Source organism: Ochlerotatus camptorhynchus, unplaced genomic scaffold, assembly GCF_037179485.1.
Source record: "Ochlerotatus camptorhynchus isolate MF236.1 unplaced genomic scaffold, CSIRO-AGI_Acam_v1.1 ptg000312l, whole genome shotgun sequence".
NCBI lineage: Eukaryota > Metazoa > Arthropoda > Insecta > Diptera > Culicidae > Ochlerotatus > Ochlerotatus camptorhynchus.
The window spans coordinates 1,737,836-1,764,986 of NW_027040800.1; the positions used below are offsets into that span (position 1 = coordinate 1,737,836).

The 27,151-nt window shown below is 43.5% G+C and overlaps 1 protein-coding gene across 4 annotated transcripts in view; it reads left to right on the forward strand.

Moving 5' to 3' along the window:
• The window catches only part of LOC135707424 (uncharacterized), a 505,282-nt gene that overhangs the window by 79,714 nt on the left and 398,417 nt on the right, over positions 1–27,151 (forward strand). The window lies entirely within an intron of this gene.

Genomic DNA, 27,151 nt, shown 5'->3' on the forward strand with positions numbered 1-27,151 from the left:
AATACAAACCACATGGTAAATTTAATGAAAATAACCTCAAAAGCAACCTCAGCATAATCTCTCCTAGTGTTTTTCACACTAGACCTGTGCGCCAGCGTATTTTTTGTCGGCGGCGGCGTCATGCCGAGCGCAACTTTCAGTGGCGGTGTTACGTCATGGACTGCGGTAACAAAAGACGGTGGATGCTATTCCAAATTTGCAACGGCCTTTATTCGTCCGAAGTTGGGGCCGTTTTAAATTCCTGTGTAACAAACTTAGATTTAGGACAAGTGTAACAACACTTATATGAAATGGGGAAAACCCGATGCAGTGTTTGTTTCACCGGTAGAGAACCACAGTGAAAGTGGTTGGTTGCACGGGGAAATATCGCGGTTGAGAAAGATATCGGACTACTCGACCGGTGGTGGAGAGGGAAGAGTGAATTTCCCTAGTAGAGACGGTGTGCTTGGGACAGCACTGAAAAGCTGCTTTTGAGGTGTTCTATGCGGCGTTTGAGAAAAGCAGCCCATGTGGTGAGCACATGGAAGTGATCTTAAAAGGCTATTTAAGGTCAAATGCGCTGACAACAGACGGTTGAGTCAACCATTGTCTAATCTACCGAACTGTTGTAGGTTTCACATAAGACGCGCGTTCGTAGATCGATCCATCGTCGGAGAACGGATCTGAAATCGACGGTTCGGGAAAGGTTTCATCGTCGGGAAACTTTTCCAGTCGCTCACTCTCCTAGAGGGTGATAACTCAGTGGAGCCTCGTGGTCGCGATCGAAGCGTAGAGCGTTCCACCACCGGGGAGCGTTGTCTGATACCGTCGCGTCGTTGACACCCCGTATGGACGGAGGTCGTGAGTGGGACATAGTGGTATGAGTGAAACTGAATCTGAAAGTGAGATTTTTGAGGATTCGGTTATTCGCCTTAGTTTAGACGGAACTGATCTTCCATCCTTTGTTACGGACCGAAAGGATAAACATAAGCGACTCGCAATGGCGGAAGAGCTGAAAGCACAACTTGCTGCTATGAAGCTGGAGTTAGATGAACTTCGTCGGTTGTCGTTATCTAACGCTGGTGCGTCCACCAGTCGTAATGCTGTGCCAGTAGAAATAGTGCCCGATTTCAGGGAAATTAGAGAGTATGTCAATCCGTTTGACCCCAAAGTGCCATCATGTCCCACTGCAGAAGCTTGGGTAAACACCATTGACGAAACTGGAGATGTGTATGACTGGACTCCGGCATTGAGGTTGCATTGTGCACGATTAAGTTTGAGTGGTTGTGCTAAGTTATGGTTTGAAGGATGTCATACCAATATCAAGAGCTGGCAAAATTTCAAAACGGAAATAGTGAAAGGTTTTTTTTTTATAATGCGTTTATTTTTCCAGGCTCATTTGCTATAGCTTTGCGGAGCCAATATTCATTGATTAGATTACAAAATTACTTAAAACTAACGTTAGTAAAGCGGGGGCCGATTACTCGCGGCTGTCTCGAGGTTAGGGGTGATAAATTGTAACAAATGGATGGCAGGGAAGGGATTATGAACACAAGGTTTGGAGAGAAATGTGCTCTTGATCTCGAACTAAGCGACACTCTGATGAAAAAGACAAACATGGGGGTACACCGATGGGCAGCTAACAACTTGGGAGACACAAGATGACACTAACTACTAAATCCTCAGATCTATCCGTTTTAAAAACACATAAATTAAATTCAAATAGTCGAGATCTCGGCTCGCCAAGACATATCTAACGGGTATCGCGTGTTGTTTTCCTCGGGCCCTGAGGGATGTGGATAACTCAGATCTGGCAACACGGTGTAAAGTACACGACCAAACAACATGCTCGATATCGTGATAACCACTGCCACACGCACATAAATTGCTGCCTGAGAGCCCAATTCGACAGAAGTGCGAGTCTAACGAGCAGTGATTGGACATAAGCCTTGATATAACGCGTATAAAGTCGCGGCTCATGTCCAACCCTTTGAACCATGGTTTGTTCGACACCTGTGGGAGAATAGAATGTAACCATCTTCCCAATTCACCATCATTCCATTTGTGTTGCCAACTGATGAGGACTTGCTGACGAGCAATGGAGAAAAATTCGTTGAAGGCGATTTGTCGCTCAAAAATATCGCCTTCCATAGCGCCCACCTTAGCCAACGAGTCCGCTTTCTCATTACCCGGAATTGAGCAATGAGATGGGACCCAAGCTAAGGTGATAGTATAGGAGCAGTTAGATAAAGCACTTAGTTTAGATCGTATTTCAGGCAGGAGGAGACCCATGTAACTAATTCGTGAAGTTGTCGAGTTTCCATGAGAAAAGCTCATATATTTCTCAGACAACAAGTTGCTCAAATAGTTGTTCATAATTGGTGAAAGCCCACTATCGTGGAGTTTATACGAAAGGACATCGATACAAACAGAATCAAAAGCCCCCTTAATGTCCAAGAAAACTGAACCCATTTGCTGTTTTTGCGCATAGGCCAGTTGAATTTCAGTTGAAAGCAACGCAAGACAGTCGCTCGTTCCTTTGCCTCTCCGAAATCCAAATTGCGTATCTGAAAGTAAACCATTCGACTCGACCCATTTGTCTAGACGAAAAAGAATCATTTTCTCCAACAATTTCCGTATACAGGACAGCATCGCGATGGGACGGTACGAGTTATAATCCGACGCGGGTTTACCGGGTTTTCGAATGGCGATAACTCTTACTTCCCTCCAATCATCCGGAACAATGTTGTGCTCCAAAAATTGATTGAATAAGTTCAACAAGCGTCTCTTCGTGACGTCTGGGAGATTTTTGAGCAAGTTGAACTTGATTCTATCCATTCCTGGAGCTGAGTTGTTACATGAAAGGAGAGCAAGTGAGAATTCCACCATCGAAAACGGGGAATCTATTTCTCTATTACCCGACGGACGATCACGAACGTTGGTTTGAACCGACACCGAATCCGGGCAAACTTTCCGCGCGAAGCTGAAAATCCATCTGTTCGAGTACTCGTTGTCTTCATTAATCGGTGATGACGCGTTTCGCATTCTCCTGCCGACATTCCAGAGTGTTCTCATGGAAGTCTCTCGCGACAAACCATCGACGAACCGACGCCAGTAACCGCGTTTTTTGGCTTTAATCAAGCCCTTAAAAGTTTTCTCGAGGTCGGTGTACCGCTCGAAATCCTCGACCTTACCGTGTCTACGGAAGCGTTTAAACGCGGCGGACTTCTCGCTGTTCGCGTCGGTGCAATCCTTATCCCACCATGGAGTGGGAGGTCGCTTGCGAACGGAAACACCCGGAACACGTTTCGTCTGTGCTTGCAGCGCACAATCGATGATTAGACGCGCGAGAAAAGAGTACTCATCCAGTGGAGGAAGTGTTTCAACCGATTGACTGGCATCAATAACCGCGGACGCAAATTTTTGCCAGTCAATGTTTTTCGTAAGATCGTACGCGATGTCAACCGAGCGAGTTGAAGATGAACCATTGGTAATATAAATTTTGATTGGCAAGTGGTCACTACCGTAGGGATCTTGGATTACTTTCCACGAGCAATCCAACGATAGTGAACTCGAACAGAGGGAGAGGTCTAATCTACTTTCTCTTGCTGGAGGTTTGGCTACTCGTGTTACTTCCCCAGTGTTTAGAATTGTCATATTGAAGCTATCGCAAAGGTCGTATATCAGCGTTGAGCGGTTGTCATCGTACAGTTCCCCCCAGCCTGTACCGTGGGAGTTAAAATCTCCTAATATCAACCGAAGCTCAGGTAAAACTGAACAGATATCGGAGAAACCTTGGCGAGAAATCGCAGTTCTCGGAGGAAGATATACTGAGGCAATACTGAGACTTTTACATCGAACATTTACCTGACATGCAACTACTTCAATGCCTGTCACGGAAGGCAGATCGATTCTATAAAAGGAATGGAGTTTGTTGATCCCGAGAAGCACCCCTCCATACGAATCTGCTCGATCAAGGCGAATAATGTTAAAATCGTGGAAAGGAAGATTTGTGTCTGAAGAGAGCCATGTTTCACAAAGAGCAAATGCATCACAAAGTGAGGAGTGAACTAAAAATTTGAATGCGTCAAGTTTTGGTATAAGACTTCTCCAGTTCCACTGCAGGACTGAGATCATATCCCCGACCTCATTTGGAGAATTATCCATCAAAGGATATGATCGATGCAAGGAAGGACCACTTGGAAGCTAGTTGCTTCAAAAGAGTTTTCACAATTGGAAGCACTAAATTAATAATGTTCCTCGTTGAGTCAGAGACATTGAATATATTGAAGATGCTCTCCACAATTCCAGAAAACGTGAACATGGGAGCATGTTCTTGCTGATTTTTCAGCTGTCCTTCTGGCTGAAAAAATGGGATATCTGGGGTTTTAGATGATCCCGGAAGTGGCGGAAAGTCCTTGTTAAAATTACAAGGTTTAAATCCCGGCGGTGGGGGTTTTGGTACATTTCCGCTACCTCTTAAATTTGTCAAGGTTGGTTGAGAGTCCAAACGAGAGGCCTTACGAGGTTTTTGGATGACGTTTGTTTTGCATCGCTTCCTCGGGTTGCCGTTAAAGACAAAGGGACGATCCTCACCAACCTCTGAATCAGAGCCCTGATCATCATCTGGCAGGAGGTGGAATGTGTTGTTGCTTTTTTGGGTAGTTTGGGAAGATGAAGCGGTCATTTTCAAAATTTCTGCTAGTGAACGCTTATAGCGAGCTTCCAATGACCGCTTAAGTTTTTCTCCCTGCTGTTTGTACTTCGGGCAACCACTCAGAGCATGCGGAGTATCCTTGCAGCAAACACATTTTGGGGCAGCACAACAAGGACCTTCCGTATGCACCTCCCCACATTGATCGCAGCGCGGTTTGTTTGAACAACAGTCTGCGGTGTGACCTAGTTGCTTGCATTTTAAGCAATTCATTACCCTCGGTACAAACAAGCGTACAGATAGTCGAACCTTCCCAATTGTGACGTAGTCAGGTAATGCCGATCCTGAAAAGGTCACACGAAACGAGTCTGATAAGGTATACCTTTTTTTCGTGCCTATGAGTGACACTGACTGCAGTTGAATGCAGTCCAGTATCTTGACTCTTGGGAGGCAACGATTTTTGAAGATGCCGAAGGATTCGGCGTGCAAGAAATCTTCGCAAGTTAGACTCGCTTCGGTGACCACACCTTCAATTTCTACATCACAACTGGGGACGTAGACTCGATATTCTATCGAAAAACGCTCGCATGCAACGATCTGGTTGACCTGCTTCCGGTCGTCAACGGTAACTCGCAGTTTGTTTGGCGTCACTTTAAAAATGTCGGTAACGGCCGAGAAATGTGTTGTCAGATCTTTTGAAATCCGAGTAATATTCAAAGGTTTTTGTTTGGGCCGGAAAAATACAACCCAAGGACCTTTCGAGTCATCAGGGTATGCCTTGTGGCGGTGGGTCGCAGAAGTTTTTGGGGGAACGGGTGGAGTAGGGGGAACAGGTAGACGAGGTGGCGATGGTGGAGAAGGGGGAGTAGGAGGAGAAAGAGGCAGTGGTTTGACACTCCCTTTAGGGTAGGCTCCAGTGTTTTTGTTGGTGAGCAAATCAAGTGATTCTTCATGGATATCCATTTCCTCAGAAGAATCGAGCTTTTCAAATGAAGGAGACTTAATTGACTCATCATCTGAGATGTCAAGCGACAATCCCCCGCCTTTATTTTTGTCATCCATTGCGGTGCCTTAAGGTATCACCGCAATGGAATGTATAGAAAACTTTGATGTTAATAATTCAAATATTTTCCTTGCCACAAATTTGAAATCAATCAATAATTAAAAATTAAAAAAGAAAAAAAAAGAAGTATATGGGATAGAATCTACCGCACTCTAGGTAAATTTCTCAGCAAAAAAAATAATAATAATAAAAAAACAAGGGAAACTTATGTATATAAATTAAATAATAAGCAAGAAAGGGTAAGCAACGCTGTAGGGGAATTAATCAGATCTTAAAAATCGAAAAACAAACCAAACAGAGAAAAAAAAAACTTCTGATGAAAAAAAAAAAATTACTTATCTCTCTATACCGGGATGGCGCGTCTTCCCAACGGAGAAGAAATCCACTATGCGATGAAGCAGTGGGTATTCTATAGATGCAGGCAAAAACACGTGCTGGCTAACAAAGGGCCCGCTTGGATAGCCCGAATCTGTTGTTGTGTTGTAGGTACGGCTGATGACCTTGCTGTTGAACGATGCAGATGTGATGGTGCGATCGGATGATGGGATGACTCGGTTGATGGCGTTAAAGTTGGACGGGCGAACCTCCGGTCTCGCCGAGGCCGCTGCTTCCAGAGTTGAGCGTCTTGGTCCGCTAGTGGCACTTTTTGCTTTAGTCACTAGCAGGGGAGTGGATCAAAAAAACCCCGTTCGGGGAAAAAATCCAATATACAGAGCGCAGAAAAAAAAACTTGTGATGGTGGAGAGTAGCACAAAGTGAACTTGATCAGCCGAACGTTCGACAAGGAATGATAGTGAAAGGTTTTCCGTCATCGAAAAATCCCATCTACTACCATAGTCTGCTGTCATCGCGAAAATGGAAGTCTGGGGAGACAGTAGAAGAGTACGTTTACGAGATGATGGCGATGGGTAGAAAGGGTGGATTTGAAGAAGAAACTATAGTGATGTACATTACGAGTGGCCTACGGTCGTATGTGAAGCGGTCAGGGTTGACCATCGGAAAAGTGTCCAAGGTGCAGGAGCTTTTAGACAAATTACGCTGGATTGATAGCGTGGACGCAGTAGCAGGTACCAGTAAAACTGCCGATGGCGGGGCTACAACGAATAGTAGTGATGGTCGCAGGAAAGTGGACGCAATGGGCGATTCGTGCTTTCATTGTCATGAAAAGGGACACATTGCCAGAAATTGTCCCAAGGTGAAGTGTCATTTATGCAAAAAGGAAGGTGACATGAGGAGTGAGTGTAAAACTTTCGGGGCAAAGAAGATACCGGAGGGCGAGTATCAACCATTCAAGAAAAGTTCGCACAGAAGGTTGGTGAACTGAAGCCCAGTCATAAAGTGCTGCGAGGATTCGGGAAGAAGGAGGTGACCGTGAATTCGAAGGTGTGTGCAGATCTGCAGGTCGATGGAATAATCCTGCCAGTAGGGCTGCAAGTGGTACCGACTTGGGTACAGGATACAGCTATCATTATGGGGGAGGATGTTATTGATCAGGACCGACTCGTCATGGTTAAACGGAAAGGTGATGTGAAGTTTGCGTGGGAGAGAGAAGTACAACCGGAGTCTGTTGAAACTTTTTCGGAGGCGGAGGGTGAAGGGTCGTCAGTTGCTCGAATGTATACAATCGATGTGAAGCCGGAAGTAACAATTGATCATCAACCGTTGAACAGTGATGGTGATATCCAATACAATCAACAACTAGTTCGGATGATAGAGCAGTACAGAGAATGCTTTGCTCTCAATATGAAGGAGATGGGATGTGCTAAATCGGCAGTGATGAAGATTAATCTCACGGATGAAGAGCCAGTGTATATGAAACCACGGAAGCTGGAATATGCTGGGAAGCATGTTCTGGGAGAAATTGTGAGTGAACTGCTAGATTCGGGGATTATTGCTGAGACAGAGTCACCTTACAACAGTCAAGTCGTGTTAGCCACGACAAAGAACAACCAATTCCGAATGACGGTGGACTATCGCATGTTGAATGCGAAAACAATTAAGGATAAATATCAGATGCCCGACATTGAGTCGTATTTGCAGAAGTTAGTGGGGGCGAGATTTTTTATAACCATCGACTTGTACAGTGGTTATTATCAGATTCCACTGGATACGGACAGTCAGAATTACACTGCATTCTCGACAGCTGATGGGCATTACCGTTTTCTGAGGATGCCTTTCGGTCCGGTAAACGGTTGTGCAATATTTCAGAGAGCCATGAACAAAATAGTGGATGTGTTGAAAAAGAAGAAAATTGTAGTGGTGGCTTATATTGATGACCTGATACTACCAGGGAAGAATGAGGAAGAACTGTTGGAACATTTCGAGAAGCTTTTGGTAGTGTTACGGGACGAAGGATTTACCATCAATTTGCGGAAAAGCTATTTTTTCAAAAAATATGTGAGTTTCCTGGGGTTTGAAGTGAGCATAAGTGGAGTTCACCGACCGGTGCGAGTAGCGACCTGGTGAATTAAAGACGAAAGCGGTGGCCGAGTTTCCAACTCCGACCTCAGTTCATACCGTTCAGCAGTTTTTGGGGTTATCCGGATTTTTCAGACGGTTTGTGAGAAACTATAGCATCATTGCAGAACCGTTGTTTCGACTGCTGAAGAAAGATGCAGATATTGCTGAATTCGTGTGGCAAGAAGAGCAGGAGCAGGCTTTCGGACGAATTAAACAGTTGTTGGTAGCACGGTCTTTGCTCGTGTTATATGACCCGAAGGCTGATATTGAGCTTCACACCGATGCCTCAAGTGTAGGATTGGCAGGCATTTTGCTGCAGAAGTGGGAAGATGTGTGGAAACCCGTTGACTACTTTAGCCGGAAGAACTCGAAAATGGAGGCGGTTTATCAGATACGAACTGGTGCTTTTAGCTGTGGTAGCGAGCGTTGAGAGATTCCGGCAATATCTGATCGGGAGATTCTTCGTGATTCGCACGAGATACATACGCGAAAAAAAAATGAACAGCAGAATCGCTCGCTATTTCCTGAAGATGTTGGAGTACGATATTCGAATTAAACACCGATGTGGGACGAAGATGCAGCACGTTGACGCTCTTAGTCGATCACCGATCGAGGAGCCGATGGAAGTCGAAACGGTAGTGGAGAATATAATGGTGTTGGAAATTTCGAATACGGATTTTCTCGTGAGTATGCAGAGGAAAGATGAGCGCTTGGTGGAGATAATAAATAAACTCTCGCGGGATCGGTTGTGTGACGAAGACAGGAAAATCCACGATAACTACGAGTTGGAGAAACATCGTTTGTACCGAAAGTTGACGGGCGAAAATTTTGGGTTGTGCCGAATAATGTGAATCCGACTTTCACTTACTGTCCACTTTGCTCGCCGGTTTATCGTAGTTCTGTTTTTGTGCATCAATAAGTATTTAGTATAATGATATATTGTAAGTTAGCTTTAGTTTCTTACCTCGTTTCATTCGACCGTACTATCAAACTTGCACCTCTTCCGTACTATTAGATAAGCAATGAATACCCTACTACTAGAGTAAAAATATCTGTTTTTCAATTGTTTTTAGTTATAAGCACAACTTTGAAATAGATTTAGTACAGTACCTAAAATTTACGTAGATTTAAGTACACTTAGTTTGTAAACTGAATGAACTAAGAAATTAATAATAAACTCACTACCGATATAAGTTTTTCTGGATGTCTCAAATTATGCCTCCTCACCACGTCTGACAGTTCCTTCTGTCTCTCTCTTGACACTTGTTGTCAAACCGACAGATCTCGCCTGCTCGCAGGGTTGTTACAACAGTAAAGGTGCATTCGACACCGGGGAGTTCACCGACAGCCCCCCCCCCTCAGTTTGCTGACTCCACCTCTGCGTCAGCTAACTCCTCCTTGCCCTTGACGTCAAGCACAGCAACCTTTATAGCTGGTCTCTCGTAGACGCCCTTCGCTGTTTGGATGGTCACCTTGCGTACTTCTTCTTCTTCTTCCTCGCATTTCAAGCTTATTGCGTATGGCATATTAGCTTATTGCGTGCTCCTTAGTGTTCTAGATGCACTTCCACAGTTATAAATTAAGAGTTTTCGATGCCTGTACCATTTTTGCATTAGTATAATTGTGTGGCAAGTCCAATCATACTTCTATGCCCAGGGAAGTCGAGAAATTTTCCAACCCGAAAAATTCCTAGACTGGACCGGGAATCGAACCCAGCCACCTCCAGCATGGTCTTGCTTTGTAGCTGTGCCTTTACCGACTGAGCTAAGGGAGGTCGCAGGCGTACTTGTCCATCCTTATTGACCGTGCCTATGACAAGCCCTTTTGGCCAGCAACTCCACGGGTGGTCCGGATCGGCGATCAGCACGATGTCGCCCTCTTTGATCGGTGGAACTTTCTGGAACCATTTAGAGCGTCGGGTTATTTCGGGCAAGTACCCCCGAAGCCACCTCTTCCAAAAGTGATTTGCTAACGCTTGGGATTGATGCCACCCACGTCTCAAAGCAATTGAGCATCCAGGAGAGACCACGGTTTTGACCCATCCGAGCTGCCCAATAGCCAGTGGTTCGGAGCTAGTGCAGGAGCTGCTTCATCTTCAATGGGCACGTGAGTAAGTGGTCGTGCGTTGAGAATGCCTTCGACCTCAGTCAGTGCATTCCTAAGCTCTTCATCCGTTGGACGAGAAGATTGTTTGATCTCCGACAAAGCCGTTCCCAACCATATGGGGCGCAGCTGGAGGGTTGAAACGCCAGGAGGTGTTCGAGGATACAAACTCTTGAGCCATATTGTTTGGGTCAACTGCTAACAATGCCTGCTTCAGCTAACGCTCAGAGCCAATGAAGTTGGTACCTCTGTCGCTGTAGAATGCAGCTGGCGCACCTCGCCACCCAATTAAATGCGCAGTGCCATTATGCACGAATTTGTGGTTAACGAGCTAGCTAGTTCTATATGGACTGCGCGAATAGTGAGACATGTTAAAAGAACCCCCCATCTTTTCTTAACCCTTCTCCCGATAGCTGCTTTCATTGGTCTGAAGTAGTCGACTCCAGTGTGAGTGAAAGGCCGAACGAATGCGGCTAGTCTACCACGTGGCAGATCTGTCATTGCTGGAGGGCGTGGACGAGCATCTCACAGTTTACAGCGTTGACAGCCCGATCTTACCTTTGCAGTTGACTGATGCAGAACCTTTGCCGGACCTCATTGTTAACCGACTCGTGGTCTCGATGGTGAAACTTTTCGTGATAGCTACTAACGATAAGGTGTGTGACCTGGTGGGGCCTCCCTTAGCTCAGTCGGTAAAGGCGCAGCTACAAAGCAAGACCATGCTGGAGGTGGCTGGGCTCAAATCCCGGTCCGGTTTAGGAATTTTTCGGAGAAAATTTCTCGACTTCCCTGGGCATAGAAGTATGATTGGACGTGCCACACAATTATATCAATGCAAAAATGGTACAGGCATCGAAAGCTCTCAATTAATAACTGTGGAAGTGCATCTAAAGCACTAAGTTGAGAGCACGCAATAAGCTAATATGCGATATGCAATAAGCTTGAAATGCGAAGAAGAAGAAGAAGAAGAAGATGAAGAAGAAGAAGAAGAAGAAGAAGAAGAACCTGGTGGTCCCGAGGAAGAATGATAGGGTTGATGGCGTCTGGTGGAAGACAAAACGTAAACAAAACGGTTGAGCTTGTAGAGTGGGCTTCTTTTGGGCAGCAATCGCCCCGTTCAAGGACCGTATATTCTTCACGGAATCTATCTCGTTGCGCTGCGAGGAGCTGAAATTGTTCAGCATGGCAGTATTCTTCGCTCGTGATACCTTCGCTGTTCCGAGTGTACTTCGTTGGACGGGCATTTCTGAGAAACCGAAAGATATAGGTAGTCACACTGACCAAACCTCTCCAATTTCGGAATTTCTTAGCTGGAATCACCTCTCCCGCAGTTTCAAAGTGTACGTGCATAAGCTCAAGTCAGGGTGTAGATAGAACCTTCTTCTTCCGCTTCAAATCATCTAGTGATGCGACCCTCGACTTGGCAGTGATCAGACGAACGGTTATTTCACCGTTGATAGTGACGCATCGAAGGTAAAGACATGCTCCATAAGCAGCGTTGGAAGCGTCACAAAACCCGTGTAGCTCTACCGTGGCTAGACCTTGGGAGAAAGAGACCCAGCGTGGTACGGTAAGAGTATCTAAGGCTAGAAGATTTCGTCGAAATTCAATCCACGTGTTCTGCAACTCTTCCGGTAGCAAATCATCCCAGTCACACTTCTGCTTCCAAAGAGATTGGAGGAAGATTTTTGCTTGTACAACTACCGGACCAATCAATCCAAGTGGATCGAAAATCTTAGCTGATTATGACAAGACGGTTCTCTTGGTGATGGGTGCGTCCGATTCAAGCTTGGGAACGGTAAATCGGAAAATATCAGCAGCTGGCTCCCACATCAAACCAAGAGTTTTGACGGCGGACGATAACGAATCCACTTCAAAGGAAGTTCGTTCGTCCCGCAGTTCGCTCGGAACGTTGGAGAGTAATTCAGCACTGTTCGAGCTCCATTTCCGTAAGATGAAGCCTGCTGAATTCGTCAGATCTATCAAATCTGGCACAAGAGACTTTCCTTCCTCCAAATCATCAGTTCCAATCAATAAATCGTCAACGTAGAAGTCCCTTTTGACTACCTTTGCCGCTTTTAGGTGTGTAACTTCACCTTCTCTTCCCAAGCGTTGAAGGCACTTCGTTGCAAGGTACGGCGCAGAACTAGTTCCATAGGTGACCGTGGTTAATTTGTATGCCTTGACGGAATCGCCACAAGATAGTCTCCAGAAAATGCACTGAAGTAAATGGTCCACAAGGCACAATTTCACCATCCTATACATTTTTGCCACAGCTGCAACGAATGCATACCTCCAAAACCGAAAACGTAGCGCAATGGCGAGAAGATCGGCTTGGACGACGGGTCCTACCATCAATCCATCGTTCAACGAGATGCCTGTCAATGTGCGATTTGAAGCGTCGAACACAACACGAAGCTTTGTCGTTGTACTGTCGGGCTTCAGCACAGCATGATGTGGTAAATAGTAGATGGGCTCTTCTCCTTCTGTTACTTCTTATATATGGCCCATGGACTTATATTCATTGATGAAGCCGAAATACGCCTCCTTTAAGGCAGTGTTGGATGAGAACCGACGTTCTAGCCCATGGAACCGTTTGAGTGCGTTAGCCTTGGAATCACCCAGCTTCTGAATGACAGCTTCCTTTTTCGGGAGAGTTACTACGAATCTACCAGTTTCGTCTCGTATGGTAGTGCGTTAGAAAATATCTTCACACGTTGACTCTTCAACTGACAACGTGCCTCCAGAGTTACAGGACTCGAGTTCCCAAAATTTGGTGAGCAAATCATTTAGATCGGGAGCCCCGCAAGGATAGGAAACACTTCGTGGTACTGTTAGTGAGGACCCAGGTAGGCGTCCAGACACGACCCAGCCAAACACGGTTTCTTGAAGAGTGGGCCCGTCATTAAATAGTTTGATTTTACCATCCTCCAATAAGTCATAATAGTATTCTGCACCGATGAATAAATCAATCGATCCGGCTCGAAGGACCAAAATGTTCTTACCGGTACCGTTGGAATATCCCTGGATTCGGAATTTGAAGGAATTCACTATATAACACACGTTGGATATGTGAACCGAACAAAAGAAAACTTGATCTTTATTTAGCTCGATAAGGTTTTTGTAAGATAACTTTATTCGAGGTGAATGCGCGCACGATCAATATCTAACTAACTGCCCTGTGTATGTAAAACGATACACAAGGGTCAGTGTGGTGAATATAAACTCGCGAATTATACCGATCTCGGTAGATCGGGCCTAACAGTACCTAATATCTGTGTGTTGATAAGGAATGTGAAATGATAATAAACGAACTGATCAGAGTGAGGGAGAATAATACTGTTTCGATAGTGTGGAACATGTTCGGGTTACCAGTTTAACTACTTTAAGCTAATCTTAAGCAATACTTGTTTTCTCTGACATGGAGTTTGAGTTGTTTAGCCGGTTCAGCTATTAAGGCTGTGTTCCATTTGGTGATTTTCCACTCATTATGACAGATGGAACATTTTCATTAACACTGCCATTCCACCAGACTTATTTCTGACAGACAATAAATTCATTTTCACAAACACCCTAGCAGTGCTAAAAAATTCAACACTGCTTTAAGTCACCACTCCAGCACATAAAACAATTAAAGTTTCCCAGGGCAGCAAGCCTCAATAAGTACCAGTCGATCCCTTATATCTAAATAATTCAGAGTTTATTCCTTTTTTTTGTTACGTAACATCTTTCTCCGGTCACCAACCTCGGGGAGAGAACGCAGGTACGCATTATAATTTAATGCAAAAATGAAAAAGTTTTCCCGTAGGCCCGCTTTGTTCCTTCCTTTGTTTCGACCGTGCTCAGAATACAGCGCCAGCCGTCGTGCCCACAATTGCTTGCACCCTCCCGAGCAAATCCTTGACCCCGAGCCTTCGTAAATTCCTGCTTCCTTCCGCTCGTTGTAAGCCAAGTCGAAAAGAAATTTGCGAGCCAGTCATATTTCCACCCACAACCAGAAGCAATCCCAGTCGGAGGAAAAAAAATCCTTCACAAAGAAAAAATAAAGCCATTTCACCTAACAGATGGACCGCAGCAGATTTGCCAGTTAAGAATAATTTCAATTTTCCAACTCATTACTCCGACGGCGCGCTGTGCTTCCAAACAACTGAACTGAACGCTACAACGATGATGTGGGGAGATCGAGGCTGGTCGGCGGTGGGGAAAGCATTTATCGTATCTCAACTGAAATGCAAATACGCCCATGTTACGCAATCGGGAGGCCGTTAGTTTACTACCATGGCAGCTGCCAGCATCCGTAGCTTTCGATGAAATTAATATTCCGATAAATTTTCCACAGGGGAGAGATTTACGCAGCCGTTTCCGATGGCAGCGAGCGTCCGATCGGTTTCTAATTAGCGGAAACAATAGCAAACATGTTGTTGTCAGGTTTTGAAATGTAGATTGGAGCTTTGCATTAAATTTATGAAACAATATTCGACTGTAACTCCGCTGGCTGTCTGATGGCTGTCAGCGAGTGGATGAAGGGGACATGTTAAATACGCATTTCCCACGGTGCTTACGCACACACCCACACATATCGGAAGACAACGAAGGGAAACCCAATAACCATATAATCCAAATTGAATCGTGCTCATTCATGTGCAGCTTCCGGAGTAATGCTATTATCCACCGTTCATTTCATCCGCTGTGCCAGTGTGTCCTCCCTTTAGGAAAGCTGAGAAAAACCAGGCCACAATCATCCGCATCGATCCCGTTCTGAGTCCGACACAGTCGACCGAGCACATGGCCATTCCTTAAGATTTGATAATAATTGAGTTATGGATTCATTATCTGTCCTGATTGCATTCCGGTTCGGGGGGTGATTTCTTTGCTTCAAATTGAACAGCCAATCAGCTCTGTTGGAACAAAGTAAAAATAAAAATCAATCTGCAGCGTTCTAAACTTATTAGAAAGAAACACAATGCACAACGGTTGGAAAGTTTTTTTAATCGAGTTACTGTGGATACTTTGCTTCTGGATTTGCCAGGTTTCGAAATAGGCAGGAGGGGCAAAACATAGTTTTAAGATGAAGGATTAGACCAGATGTCTATAGGCTGAACGCCATTTAGCTGAGTGCTATTATGTCAAATGCAGGGTCATGCTTATCAAGAAAAAGAAATCATTGTTATGATTGTAAATTTCAACTTATAATTCCTTTTTTATTCAAGTGGTCATAGCAACTATTGAAAATTTGTCGTTCGACAAAGTTGCAGGTAGATATATTTTAAATAATAATATTATTTAGAACAACATGTTTCAGTTCTATGAATAATGAAATGTGATCGAAGATTCATACATCATACTTTTCGAACACTCCTAAAACTTTGAAAAATACTGCAGTTACTGGAACTTCAGAAACCTAGAAATCCCATGCCCCGGCACAGGATACCAAAACTGCAGTATTCCTACCGGCTAACGAGTGCAGTAAGCATTCTCATTTTTGATTTTTTGCCACAGCACTTGGAAGCCGTTGAGAACCTTGAGGACCTGCAGTTCATAGTGTACTGTGCAGCTATGGCCGTGGTTCAAACGTTGGGATTGTGGACGTACCCGCAGGGAGACGGCAAAAGTCGTACACGTACCAACGCACAAAAACCCGTATGGATGCGACGTCTGGAAATCGTCATACTTCGGACTAAGATTGGTCGGTTGACACAGTACAAGAGGGTAAACCGATCATCTAGACTAGTTCGTCACGTTGCTGAAATTATCAAGCCCGCAGAGCTCCATGACCTCACTGAAGCCATGATCTCTCGTTATGGAGAAAGTTCGAAGCGGAAGAAGGAAAATCGAATGTTCAACACTAACGAAAGGGAGTTCTACAACCACATCCATAACAACAAAAACCAACTATTGCGAAGGACTCCCGGAGATTGGCGATGTGACACAGTTTTGGGCTGATCTGTGAGAAAATCCTGTTCAACATACCACTGATAGGATGTGGTTGGCAGAGGAAGAGGATAGGAGTAATGGAATTGTAAGTATGCCCACGGTCGTTGTAACCGCCCAGGATATTCGGGAAGCTACCCGGTATACCAGGAATTGGCCTGCACCAGGACCAGATTTTGAGCATAACTTCTGGTATAAAAATGTCACCTCAATCCATGGGCGGATGGCGGAAGGCTTCAACATGGGACTAGAAGACCCCCAACAGCTACCAAGGTGAACGATGGAGTCATCAGGCTTATGCAGCACGCAATGGGAATGTGGAGTACATCTCTACACGTTACTGACGTAGCAGTGGTGCTCTGGTCCAGAACTCTCAGCATAAGAAGGGGGATTTTCCTTGTGGAGAAGCTGCACCGTCTCTTGCAGCTTGTAACGGTGTTCAGTAATGACTTCCGGATGGAGTTTAAAGTCGATAAATGACGAACAGTCAATATCCGTCTGGGTCAAGTAGTGGATACTGGCAGTTTCCGCACCAACGAACAGGAGGAGATTCGGAATATGGTTGAAGACGAAACCTACAAGTACCTGGGGTTCCTGCAACTGAAAGGGATTCGCCATACAACGATCAAGAAAGAGCTGCAGGAAAAGTTCTTGTATCGAATCAATCGAGTTCTGAGGTTGTTCCTGTCGGCCGGCAACAAGATAAAGGCGATAAACACGTTTGCCATGCTCCTGTTGACCTACAGCTTTGATGTGATCAAGTGGACCAAAACAGACTTGGAGACGATAGAACGAGCAGTACGAGTGGCGTTCACTAAGCATCACCCAAAGTCGGCCGTCGAGAGAGTCACCTCGCCACGTAATGTAGGAGGAAGAGGCGTCACTGATATTCAAGCGATGTTTTTCGATCCAAAATAGGGATTTGTGTAACAACCCTGCGAATGCTATTAAGCCGAATGTGATAAGGCCCTAGGAGCCACTAGGCCAAATGAGTAATTTAATAGAAATTGAAGTTTCTGTCAAACTATTGAAGTATTTTCAAACTTGCATGATGACCAGCTACAATTGCGACTTTCTCGTTTTTTTCCCGTTTTTTCCTGGAGATTGGAAAATTTTCCCGAATGTGCGATACACATATAAATCATTTAAATTTATCAATTGAGCCAAATGGATCGTTGGGTAAAATCATCCATTAAAAATATTTTGCTGTTATGTTTTAACTATCTTGAAAATTCGCATGGATTTCATTACACGATTCTTTGACAATTTTCTCAAAGTTTAAAATTATTTCCTTTCACATATTTTATCCATAATATCACTAAAATTTACTTTGAAAATCTTTTTAGTATTCCCTTGAAATTTTCTGTATAACAGTACAGAAATTCTATATCGATCATTCCAAACAAAAATCATCGATTTCATTCTTAGATTTAAAATGAATCTATTTAAAATTCGTTTTAATTCTCCATAAAATTTCCATGCCCTTCAGAAAAGTCTGAAAACTCTGCTCAGAAATATCTAAATCCTTCTTAGAAAGCCTTTGAAATAATGCTCAGAATTGCCATGAACATAAAGCGGTTATCTTCGTATTCTTCTCAGATTTCACAAGGAACTCTCTTCAAAATTCTATTGACATTATTTTTTTGAATTGCCTTAGATTTTTTTCCTTGACTTACTTTGGAAGTACGCTCAGAATATTCTTGGAATTATCATCAATACTTAAAAAAAATATTCTCAAAACCTATTTGTTATAGTAATTCTTTTCACAGTCGTCAGGGAATTTTTTTCAGAAAAACCATACAATTCCATTCTGAACTCTCTTTAATTTACCTGGAGCTCATTTAACAACGAGATTTTGACTCCTCATACATTTGACTTAGAATTTTAGTCAAAAGCTCTCGTAAAAAATTTTCACAAACTCAAATCAAAATTGATTTTGATGATTAGTCATCGTAATGGTGTCTTAAGTCTTTTTTTGAAAATTTATTTTCCGTCGATCTTGTTTTCCGTACTGAGTACCAATGCTACCAATACCAGGGAGGCTGCTCCTACACCTGGACCCTACCTATTAACCCATCAATTCATGGATCGGGGACCAATGGTTTTACTCCCCTTCCGAAGGAAGGCGTGATCAGAGATTTTATGTCTCAGAAAATTCGATCCCAGGCGCCGACTGGGATCGTACACAGGTTCTTTGCGGTGAGAGCTAATCCCGCTTACCACTACGCCTCAGGCGCCGCTATTGTGTCTTAAGTCTGCCATGCATTATTTCCACTGTTTTCCATCCGACTAAGTAGGATGGAAAACCCCTCTCTCATCATTCGACCTTTCTTCCATTCGACCTTTTATCTCCTTTTCATCCATTCGGAGGGGGGTGACAAATCTAAATCTCAATTCTAGATGCTCAACAAATCTAACACTAGCGAATCAATCTTCGAAAAATCTTCTTTCATTTCTCGCATCTACTTGCATCGCGCATAATATTTTTGCAGGAAATCTTCAGACTCGTCATCAATCTTCTTTCTAACTACTCAGCGTGTGCGCAGCAAAGCACAGCAAAACACAATTTTCCCTGCATCGTAGATAGAGTCGCCCCCCTCGGTCCATTCGACCATTTTTTCATTCGACCTTGTGTTTATTCGACCTTTCGTTCGTTCGATTTTTTAAAGACGTTCCTCAAAAGAGAAGTTCGTTGATCTCAGTTCAGAAAAATTCTTAAAACTTTAAAGATATGCTTCGATCTTCAGAGAAGCTCTATAAACTTCAGGAAAATTCTGCCAACTTCAGGGACGTTTTGTGAGCTTCAGGGGAGTTCAATGTCCTTCTGATAAGTTCTACGACTCACAAGACTCAGAGACGTTCTGAGAACTTAAAAAAAAGTTCTAAGAACATCAGAAAAAATTGAAGAATTTCATAGAAGTTTAACGAAATCAAGGAAAAACCAAATGGACAGGATATGAATTTGAATGTATTTAACTTCTATAAGCTGTCTCATCGGGTCGTTGATGGAACAACTCCCAGTCCATGTCTTAGAAAACAGGTATGATAGAGAGAATTCGTTGCGATATCTCTTTCTCTTTTACACTTCCTTTATGAAATGTGATCAACGGCATGAGCAGGGTGGCAGCAGGGGCGGGATGTGCTGTCAAATCGGCCTACTGAAAGTCCATCAAAGAGATGTAAATATGGAAAAAAGTTTCTCACGAAGATTTACTCAGCTTTATGAAAGATCTTAATTCGAGTGTTAATAAGGAAAGTATGTACATAACTTTACACTATATTTTTGTTATGTTACATGCGCTAAAATTGGCTAAACGTATGAGACATACCGACCGTCAAACTATCCAGCCCTGTCTCAAATCAGCTATGACGAAAGACAACGCGGCCAATAATGATCCCAATAACGCTTCAAATTCTGTGGCTGCTGCAAATGCGACTCATCATGCGCAATTTGGATTCGCTGGTAGCCATTGTAGGTGCTTGATAAACGTGTAGTTTTGGAAGGATGCAATTTTGATCAACAGCTAATGGTTTTGGATAATATGGATGCTATGATGAGATATTGTTTTGGTGATGAACTCATGGATGAGTGCATAGGTCTTTTTTTGTGAAAATTGGTCTACCGAAACCTTCCGGTAGCACCAAAATTCAATATTGTAAAATATCACATTATAGATTTTCGCAAGAGTACAGAAAAATTCTTAGCCTGGTTCACGGAAAAAAAAAACAAACGAAGCTGTTCATAACGATTTTCCCAAACATGGAATATAAAGCAATGGAAAATAATTTTAGATACGAAAAAAACTTGATGAAAGCGGTGGTATCGTATAGTAGTGCTCATTTGAAGTAATCTCCTTATCTTGGCAGCTCCAAGTTTTTTTTTGACGTAGAACTACGTCTTTGTCGACTATACTGGGGTGCAAATCAAAAAATATGTGTGGTGAAGGAGTGTTTGGTTTTGTACGCTTGTAGCTTTGTCATTTATAAATGAAATTAAAATCCAAATACGCCAATCGATAGGATATTACATTACGAACCTGCTGAAATAAATATTTTTCCAGTTTTTCTGTAACTAAACTATTGAAAATGTACAAATGATAAAATTTTATCACTGTTTTCATGAAATAAGCCTTTTTCCCAAACCCAGCCATCATAAACGAATACCAATTGGTTGCACATCATTCTGTTTGAACATGAAAAGATATAAATCAGCGCTGCTCTCCTGCTTCTGCTCATCAGTGACCGTTTAATTTTGTGATATAACCACCTCAGCTTATTCGTCATCAGTCGATCGTTTGCACTTCACTCATTCAGTCCAGTTGATGTACATTTATGGTTCCAACTGAGGCTCGAATAGTGTAGTAGTCAAGCAGTTTAGTCCGGTTTTGGCTCGCTCAGTCGAGTTGTTCGAGTTGCGCGTTCGTGTCGTAGTGCCGGTTGCATCGTGTGATGGGAAGGCAGCGCTCCCGGAGCAAGCTCCGTGAGAAAGTGGAGAATAATGGTGAAGGTAGCTCGTGCGTACCTATCACAAATAGGTACGCTACTCTTTCCACCGATGTTGGGAATGCCCTACCAGCGGAAGTGAAGCGGACGAAGAAAAGGAAGAAGAATCAGGGCCAGTCCGATGGTGCGAGTGGCCGTGACACCATGACGAACGTCAGCGACATCGGTGAATTCGGCGGTACCGTCGATCATGAAAATTCTGCGGTCCCGAGTACGGCAAAAGTCAAGCTTCCTCCACTGGTGGTGATGAAAGTGCCACTCAACACGCTCATTAGCGATCTCAGATCGCTGGGCGTTGCAGCTGAATTCAAGCTGAGCAGGATCGGCACCAAGGTGATGCTGCGTACCAAAGCGGAGTACGAAGCAACCGTGAAGTACCTGAAGGAATCCAGGGCGGAATACTTCACACATGACATCCCCGGTGAGAAGCCCTTCAAGGTAGTCATCAGGGGCTTACCGAACTTCAACCCCAAGTCGATCGAAGAAGAACTTAAGGACCGTTACAAGCTAGCCCCAATCGCAGTCTTCTGGATGACGAGGAGAGACGAAAACGTGAAAACGTACCCGGATTGCCTTTTCCTGGTTCATTTCCAGAAGGGAACGGTGACGCTCAATGCGTTGAAGGCCATCCGCTCCATCAACTTCATCATTGTTCAATGGGAGCCATACCGTGGCGGCCGTCACGACGTCACCCAGTGTCAGCGTTGCCTGAATTTCGGGCATGGCACCCGAAACTGCTACATCAATCCGCGCTGTGGCAAATGCGCCCAAAATCATGTTTCCTCCGAGTGCGTTGTCGACGAGTCGGAAACGTGCAAATGCGCCAACTGTGGTGGAGCTCATCAAGGGTCCGACAAACAGTGTCCCAAACGCGAGGATTTCAAGCGGATCCGAAAGCAAGCGTCCACAAGAAGCCAACCAGGACGGAAGAAGGAAAACACTCCGGCATTCAGGGTGGAGGACTTCCCGCCTCTTCGTGGTACGCAACACGGTCAAGCAAATCCACGGGTGCAATCCGGCCCCCGTCACGAAACGCCTGGTGCCTCAGCTGGACAAAGCTCTCCATCCCCCCTGGATTCTGGAGACAACCAGAAGCACAAAACGCCAATCCCGATCTCTTCTCTGCGGATGAGCTGATGAAGATTTTCGTCGACATGACCAGCGCTCTTCGTCAGTGCCGCAACAAACCCGAACAGATCCAAGTGCTCGGTAAGTTTATCATTCGGTATGGCGTCTAAACCGTTAACTATAGTCACGTGGAACGCTTGCTCTGTACGAGCCAAAAAGTTCGAGCTTGCTGACTTCCTCCGCAAGCATAGTATCGACGTGGGCCTCCTATCAGAGACCCATCTAAAGTCCGGCGACAGCTTCTGGTTGCCTGACCACAACATTATTCGGCTTGATCGCACCAGCTCCAGGGGGGGTGGTGTTGCGGTCGTCGTCAAGAAAGGAATAAAATACCACACTCTGTCCCATATCCGCACCTCTATCATCGAGGCCCTTGGTGTGGAGGTGGAGTCGTCTACTGGATACGTCCAGTTCATCGCCGTCTACTGCCCTCGACAGTGTGCCGCCAACAGTGGACTAGCGGCTAAATTCAAAAAAGATCTGTCCACCATCACCCGTAACGGTTCCCGCTTCGTAGTTGGAGGAGATCTGAATGCTCGCCATGAGGCCTGGCGGAACTACCAGCAGAACCAGAACGGTCGTCTGCTGTTCGACCACTCACAGCATGGGCTGTACTCCGTTTGGTTTTCGGATGAACCAACATTTATCTCACCGGCTGGCAACCCATCGACGCTAGACCTGTTCCTGACAAATATCGGCTTGTCCAAGCCGGTGGCATTGAACGAACTCAGCTCCGACCACCAACCGGTGGTGGCTGAACTGGGCTGCAACGTGGCTCCTGCTTCAAGCCTGCGCAAGGACTACCATCGCGTAAACTGGGCCCAGTTTGGACGCGTGGTAGACAGGCACATCATCGACAACCCGTCGCTTGACACCGTGGAGGACATCGACCGAGCGTTGGAGGGACTCCACCAAGCCATAACCGTGGCTAACGAGGCGTGCGTCCGACGAGTTCCTGTGAGGGGTAAGTTTATAGCCATTGATTCCCACACCCAATTACTGATTCGCTTGAGAAATGTGCGTAAACGCCAGTTCCAGAGAACCGGAGATCTAGCGAGGAGACGTGAAATGGCCGATCTGAACAAGGAGATTGCTTCCAGAATGGTCTCACTCCAGAACGAAAGTTTCGGGCGGCTTGTCCAGAATCTGGACGACCGCTCCAGACCATTCTGGAAGGTAGCTAAGGTCCTAAAGACGCACCCCAAACCCATTCCTCCACTCAAAGATGAAAATGATGACGATCGGCTCATAATCACCCCTCAGGAGAAAGCAAATGCGATTGGTGAGCATATTGCCAAATCGCACTTGCTTGGCTTCGACATCCAAAGTCCGCTCGAAGTTCAGGTTGAGCAATGCGTACTCAACCTTGATTCCTCCCCTTGTGCCATCCCCCCGGAGGTTAGAATCACAGTGGAACAGATTTGCTCAACGCTGAAATGCACCAAAAACATGAAGGCCCCCGGGTTTGACGGAATATTCAACCTAGTATTGAAAAATCTCAGCATGAAGGTTCACTCTCTGCTGGCTGCTGTCTTCAACAGATGCTTGGAACTGCACTACTTTCCAAGTATCTGGAAGACAGCGAAAATCATACCTATCCGCAAACCCGGGAAGGACCCAACGCTAGCTTCAAGCTACACAGATAAAAATTTTGAATTTTAATTGTGATGTAAACATTCATTCACGTAAACTTAAATTTAATTTCACGCAACCGAGCAACTTGTAAACAATGTTGTTTACAAAAATGAGATTTTGTATACAATATTTGCTACATTGCATGAATTGTGCTAGAACTTTACATGATATATAATGTAAACTTATATGATATATGACGCTTCATTTGTGTGCATCATATTGAACAGAAATTTACACTACTTTTCGAACTGTGTACAGACCAATCAGCCTCCTTTCAGCGCTGAGCAAATTGTTCGAGAAACTCATTCTCAATCGTTTGCTCAAGTTTGTCGAGGAACACAACATTCTCCTACCGGAACAGTTCGGGTTCAGGAAGGGGCACTCCACAAATCATCAGCTAGTACGGGTGATGAATAACATCCGAAGTAACAAGGCTGTATCCAAGTCTACAGCCATGGCATTGTTAGACGTTGAGAAAGCGTTTGATAATGTCTGGCACAATGGGCTTGTATACAAGCTTTGTAACTTCAACTTTCCTTTGCATCTTGTTAAATCACCCGTAACTACCTTCAGCAAAGGTCGTTCAGGGTATCGTTGAATGGTTGCAATTCAAGCACATTTTCCATCCCAGCAGGTGTTCCGCAAGGAAGTCTGTTGGGCCCTTTGCTATACAGCATCTACACTTCCGACATTCCTCCCTTGGGTAACGGTTGCGTGTTATTTCTGTTCGCAGATGATACTGCTATAACCGTCAAGGGAAGGATGCCTCGTGAAATAACAAACAAGCTTCAACGATGCCTTGACGCCTTTGCTGATTATGCCACCACGTGGAAAATCAAAATCAATGCTTCCAAAACCCAAACAATAATGTTCCTCCATCGGCAATCTCCCAAACTAAAACCAGCTCCCTCTTGTACTGTAATCATGGATGGCACAAGGGTTGAGTGGTCCGCCGAAGTAACCTATCTCGGGATGTTGTATGACGAAAAGCTCCTATTCCGCTCGCATGTGGAGAAAACCGTAATCAAGTGTTCCGCCTTGGTTAGGAGTCTGTATCCGCTGATTTGCCGCAGATCCCGCCTCTCAAGGGTGAACAAACTGGCCGTCTACAAACAAATCATAGCACCTGCGATCCTCTACGCAGCTCCGGTGTGGGAATCATGTGCACAGACTCACAGGAACAAAATTCAGGTAGCTCAGAATAGAGTGCTGAGGATGGTTCTTGATCGTCCTTTCGACACTAGAATAACAAATTTACATGAAGAGGCAGGCATTGCCAAAATAGATTCCAAAATTATCGAAATTAAGACTAAATTTGCACAAAAATGTAATTTATCAGAACATGCTTTGATAAGCAATTTGTATATAGTAGGTTAAGTGTACATAGTAGTTGTAGGTTAGTTGTAGTTGTAAATAGTAGTTATAAGTAGTCTCCTTTTTCCAATTCAAATCAAACCAATCCCACCAAGGTGGTCATACTTTAAAATAGACCTGATAGGACTAGGAACTGTAAATAATAATTAAAATCTGAAATGTACTAAAGTTGAAAAGACGCATCTGTGTCACTTAAAAAATTCATACATGTAAACCACACAATCACAAGAAATAAAGATCATTTAAATGGCAAAATGCTTTTGCTCATTGTCGCTTCGGACTAGGAATGGGCGTTTTGAAACAAAAAATCGATGTTGTCGAATCGATTCTAAAACGGACTATAAAATCGATCCTCTAAAATATCGAAATAAAAAAAATCGATTCGAGTAAAATCGATTTTTGTAAATATTTGAATTATGCTTTATAATCTTCTATTAGACGAAATATTCCTCTTCCTGTTGTTTTAGTGTATGTGTGAGAGCATTTATTTGTATAAAACCAATTCACAAAAGCAATTGCACTCTATTTAAATATTGAAACCGAATTATTAAGAAATATTGCGAATATTTAGCTTCACAGTTAGAAATGCCTAATTTTACAAGTGACGGAATCCATCTTTGACATAAAAGATGAGACGTAAACAAACATGTAATGTAAAATTAAATGCTCCGAGACAGAAAAGTTCGTTACTCGACGAAAAATACGTTTTATTGAGTTGAATTTCACGTCTATTATGACACAATATTATGTCAAAATTGACGCTCGTATATGTCAGGCTCAGAGCACCTAAATTTACATGATTTTTTCTAAGTGTGTTATTCAACTTCAACTCTATATCTTAGCTTTGAAAATCTTCTGTACATACTTAGAAATTTTTAAAGGAATCTGTAAAATTTTACCGAAATCTCAACAGCTGAACGTTCGGTAAACAGTTTCGCAGATTTCCTGTAATACTTCACAATTATCTGTGAATTTTTCACAGATATCTGTTAATAATTACAGGAAAATTGTTAAATTGTTTACCGAACGTTCAGCTTAATCTGTTAAATAATCTTAGTGTGTAGGTATTAAAACTTACCTTTCCAATGTTTTTTTTTTGCATCAAGGAGTGCGTGTTTTTTTTGCAAACAAAATCAGCTGGATGAATTAGAAAGAATGGGTCCAAAGTACACACAACATAAAAAGTAACAAATAAATAAAGCCCAAGATTGAAAGGGTGTTTAGCAAAATTTGACGACGATGAAATTAAAATCGCTTGATTTTAAATAAAAACATATTTTTGGGAAAGTGAAATACCATTTTGTTTATCATTTTTTCAAGAATTCAATGATAACATTTGATTCAACATAATCAAAAACAACATAAAAAGAGTTCGGCGAGTTCTCCTTTGGTAATTTAGGCGTTTTGTTTTTTTAAATGCTTAATAAAAAAGTTTAAATGAGTAAAAAATCGATATCAACTTTGAAAAATCGATTATGTCAAACATCGAACAGAAAAAGATCGGATGAAAAAAAATCGAGTGAGTGGTGGTGTTCTCCAGGATCAGTAGCTCTCCGTGAGTTGCTGTGGGCCATCTATGTCAAGATCGTCATACTAAAGAGTATACACAGAGAGAATCCCATTCAAATTCCTATTTCTACACAAAACACAAGCTCCTGCTGCAGTTAACAAATAACATTTATTATCTAAGACCACGTAGTCCTACGTCAGCATTGCGTACAACCCCATAGGGCTGCCCCTTATAGTTTTTCATCTGAAAAATCCCCTAATCTCCCATGTATGAAATTGCACAAATCGATTTTTTGTTTAATTTTAAAATGCATGAATCTTCGAGACTGGAACCATTTTGTTCCGAAATTCAACGTTCTGGGATTTGGTGAATTCTCCGAAATAGATTTTTGTTTGTTTGATGCGGAATGACATTGAGATCTCGTGTTATCAGTGAAAACAAAACTCGTATCAAAAATTGAGTTTCTCGGTTTGAAATTCCGGAAGTCCCTGAAAGTAAATTTATGACAAACAAAATATGCGAGTTAACACTGGATATCGAAGTTTCATGCATTTTTAAGTCATTTGGCATAAAAAAAAAAAGTTCATTTTCCGAAATGTCATGTCTTGGAAGATTTTTTAGATAAAAAACAGTTTAAACTTTGACTATTTTGCGCCGCCCCATTTCATGTCCGATAATTGCGCCCAAATTTTGCATAGGGTCTTTTTTCGAAGGCGATGAACATTTTGTACATGGTCGGTTTGAAAAATTCGACAGTCACTTTTTTCCCATACATTTCATTGGCTCCCTAATGCTGGGTTTAGACTAGGCA